The sequence below is a fragment of the Heptranchias perlo genome, unplaced genomic scaffold (genome assembly GCF_035084215.1).
Source record: "Heptranchias perlo isolate sHepPer1 unplaced genomic scaffold, sHepPer1.hap1 HAP1_SCAFFOLD_100, whole genome shotgun sequence".
In the NCBI taxonomy this organism is placed as follows: Eukaryota; Metazoa; Chordata; class Chondrichthyes; order Hexanchiformes; family Hexanchidae; genus Heptranchias; species Heptranchias perlo.
Window position 1 is genome coordinate 1,699,076 of NW_027138217.1, and position 4,655 is coordinate 1,703,730.

Consider the following 4,655-nt stretch of genomic DNA (forward strand, 5'->3'; position numbering starts at 1 on the left):
TCTGGCTGACTGAAATAAGTTCATTCGACGAAAACCAACAAAAATTGACAAGAACCACGAAATGTTCTTGTATTTTAAGATAAAATCTGACGCTATTAAAGAAAAAACTTCCAGCTCACTGAAATATGCTCATTTGCTGAAAACCAACAAAACCACGAAAAGTTCTTGTATTTGAAGATAAAATCTTTTTGCTTTGAAGAAGAAAGATCTGGCTGACTGAAATAAGTTCATTCGATGAAAACCAACAAAAATTGACAAGAACTACGAAATGTTCTTTAATTTTAAGATAAAATCTGACGCTATTAAAGAAAAAACTTCTGGCTCGCTGAAATATGTTCATTTGCTGAAAACCAACAAAACCACGAAAAGTTCTTGCATTTGAAGATAAAATCTTTTTGCATTAAAGAAGAAAGATCTGGCTGACTGAAATAAGTTCATGAGATGAAATCCAACAAAAATTGACAAGAACCACGAAATGTTCATGTATTTTAAGATAAAATCTGACGCTATTAAAGAAAAAACTTCCAGCTCGCTGAAATATGTTCATTTGCTGAAAACCAACAAAACCACGGAAAGTTCTTGTAATTGAAGATAAAATCTTTTGCTTTGAAGAAGAAAGATCTGGCTGACTGAAATAAGTTCATTGGATGAAAACCAACAAAAATTGACAAGAACCACGAAAAGCTCTTGTATTTTATGATAAAACCTTACGCTATTAAAGAAAAAACTTCTCACTCGCTGAAATATGCTCATTTGCTGAAAACCAACAAAACCACGAAAAGTTCTTGCATTTGAAGATAAAATCTTTTTGCATTGAAGAAGAAAGATCTGGCTGACTGAAATAAGTTCATTAGATGAAAACCAACAAAAATTGACAAGAACCACGAAATGTTCTTGTATTTTAAGATAAAATCTGACGCTATTAAAGAAAAAACTTCGAGCTCGCTGAAATATGTTCATTTGCTGAAAACCAACAAAACCACGGAAAGTTATTGTAATTGAAGATAAAATCTTTTGCTTTGAAGAAGAAAGATCTGGCTGACTGAAATAAGTTCATTGGATGAAAACCAACAAAAATTGACAAGAACCACGAAAAGTTCTTGTATTTTAAGATAAAATCTGACGCTATCAAAGAAAAAACTTCTCGCTCGCTGAAATATGTTCATTTGCTGAAAACCAACAAAACCACGAAAAGTTCTTGTATTTGAAGATAAAATCTTTTTGCATTAAAGAAGAAAGATCTGGCTGACTGAAATAAATTCATGAGATGAAAATCAACAAAAATTGGCAAGAACCACGAAATGTTCTTGTATTTTAAGATAAAATCTGACGCTATTAAAGAAAAAACTTCCAGCTCGCTGAAATATGTTCATTTGCTGAAAACCAACAAAACCACGAAAAGTTCTTGTATTTGAAGATAAAATCTTTTGCTTTGAAGAAGAAAGATCCAGCTGACTGAAACAAGATCATTAGATGAAAACCAACAAAAATTGACAAGAACCACGAAATGTTCTTGTATTTTAAGATAAAATCTGACGCTATTAAAGAAAAAACTTCCAGCTCGCTGAAATATGTTCATTTGCTGAAAACCAACAAAACTACGAAAAGTTCTTGTCATTCAAGATAAAATCTTTTGCTTTGAAGAAGAAAGATCTAGCTGACTGAAATAAGTTCATTTGATGAAAACCAACAAAAATTGACAAGAACCACGAAAAGTTCTTGTATTTTATGATAAAACCTTCCGCTATTAAAGAAAAAACTTCTCACTCGCTGAAATATGCTCATTTGCTGAAAACCAAAAAAACCACGAAAAGTTCTTGTATTTGAAGATAAAATCTTTTTGCTTTGAAGAAGAAAGATCGAGCTGACTGAAATAAGTTCATTCGATGAAAACCAACAAAAATTGACAAGAACCACGAAATGTTCTTGTATTTTAAGATAAAACCTTCCGCTTTTAAAGAATAAACTTCCAGCTCGCTGAAATATGTTCAATTGCTGAAAACCAACAAAACCACGAAAAGTTCTTGCATTTGAAGATAAAATCTTTTTGCATTGAAGAAGAAAGATCTGGCTGACTGAAATAAGTTCATCAGACGAAAACCAACAAAAATTGACAAGAACCACGAAATGTTCTTGTATTTTAAGATAAAACCTGACGCTATTAAAGAAAAAACTTCTGGCTCGCTGAAATATGTTCATTTGCTGAAAACCAACAAAACCACGAAAAGTTCTTGCATTTGAAGATAAAATCTTTTTGCATTAAAGAAGAAAGATCTGGCTGACTGAAATAAGTTCATAAGATGAAAACCAACAAAAATTGACAAGAACCACGAAAAGTTCTTGTATTTTATGATAAAACCTTCCGCTATTAAAGAAAAAACTTCTCACTCGCTGAAATATGCTCATTTGCTGAAAACCAAAAAAACCACGATAAGTTCTTGTATTTGAAGATAAAATCTTTTTGCTTTGAAGAAGAAAGATCGAGCTGACTGAAATAAGTTCATTAGATGAAAACCAACAAAAATTGACAAGAACCACGAAATGTTCTTGTATTTTAAGATAAAATCTGACGCTATTAAAGAAAAAACTTCCAGCTCGCTGAAATATGTTCAATTGCTGAAAACCAACAAAACCACGAAAAGTTCTTGCATTTGAAGATAAAATCTTTTTGCTTTGAAGAAGAAAGATCGAGCTGACTGAAATAAGTTCATTCGATTAAAACCAACAAAAATTGACAAGAACCACGAAAAGTTCTTGTATTTTATGATAAAACCTTACGCTATTAAAGAAAAAACTTCTCACTCGCTGAAATATGCTTATTTGCTCAAAACCAACAAAACCACGAAAAGTTCTTGTATTTGAAGATAAAATCTTTTTGCTTTGAAGAAGAAAGATCTGGCTGACTGAAATAAGTTCATGAGATGAAAACCAACAAAAATTGACAAGAACCACGAAATGTTCTTGTATTTTAAGATAAAATCTGACGCTATTAAAGAAAAAACTTCCAGCTCGCTGAAATATGTTCATTTGCTGAAAACCAACAAAACCACGAAAAGTTCTTGCATTTGAAGATGAAATCTTTTTGCATTAAAGAAGAAAGATCTGGCTGACTGAAATAAGTTCATTAGATGAAAACCAACAAAAATTGACAAGAACCACGAAATGTTCTTTAATTTTAAGATAAAATCTGACGCTATTAAAGAAAAAACTTCTGGCTCGCTGAAATATGTTCATTTGCTGAAAACCAACAAAACCACGAAAAGTTCTTGCATTTGAAGATAAAATCTTTTTGCATTGAAGAAGAAAGATCTGGCTGACTGAAATAAGTTCATTAGATGAAAACCAACAAAAATTGACAAGAATCACGAAATGTTCTTGTATTTTAAGATAAAATCTTACGCTATTAAAGAAAAAACTTCCAGCTCGCTGAAATATGTTCATTTGCTGAAAACCAACAAAACCACGAAAAGTTCTTGTATTTGAAGATAAAATCTTTTTGCTTTGAAGAAGAAAGATCGAGCTGACTGAAATAAGTTCATTGGATGAAAACCAACAAAAATTGACAAGAACCACGAAATGTTCTTGTATTTTAAGATAAAACCTGACGCTATTAAAGAAAAAACTTCTGGCTCGCTGAAATATGTTCATTTGCTGAAAACCAACAAAACCACGAAAAGTGCTTGCATTTGAAGATAAAATCTTTTTGCATTAAAGAAGAAAGATCTGGCTGACTGAAATAAGTTCATAAGATGAAAACCAACAAATATTGACAAGAACCACGAAATGTTCTTGTATTTTAAGATAAAATCTGACGCTATTAAAGAAAAAACTTCTCACTCGCTGAAATATGCTCATTTGCTGAAAACCAAAAAAACCACGAAAAGTTCTTGTCATTGAAGATAAAATCTTTTGCTTTGAAGAAGAAAGATCTAGCTGACTGAAATAAGTTCATTCGATGAAAACCAACAAAAATTGACAAGAACCACGAAAAGTTCTTGTATTTTATGATAAAACCTTCCGCTATTAAAGAAAAAACTTCTCACTCGCTGAAATATGCTCATTTGCTGAAAACCTAAAAAACCACGATAAGTTCTTGTATTTGAAGATAAAATCTTTTTGCTTTGAAGAAGAAAGATCGAGCTGACTGAAATAAGTTCATCAGATGAAAACCAACAAAAATTGACAAGAACCACGAAATGTTCTTGTATTTTAAGATAAAATCTGACGCTATTAAAGAAAAAACTTCCAGCTCGCTGAAATATGTTCAATTGCTGAAAACCAACAAAACCACGAAAAGTTCTTGCATTTGAAGATAAAATCTTTTTGCATTGAAGAAGAAAGATCTGGCTGACTGAAATAAGTTCATTAGACGAAAACCAACAAAAATTGACAAGAACCACGAAATGTTCTTGTATTTTAAGATAAAATCTGACGCTATTAAAGAAAAAACTTCCAGCTCGCTGAAATATGTTCATTTGCTGAAAACCAACAAAACCACGAAAAGTTCTTGTATTTGAAGATAAAATCTTTTTGCTTTGAAGAAGAAAGATCGAGCTGACTGAAATAAGTTCATTAGATGAAAACCAACAAAAATTGACAAGAACCACGAAATGTTCTTGTATTTTAAGATAAAACCTGACGCTATTAAAGAAAAA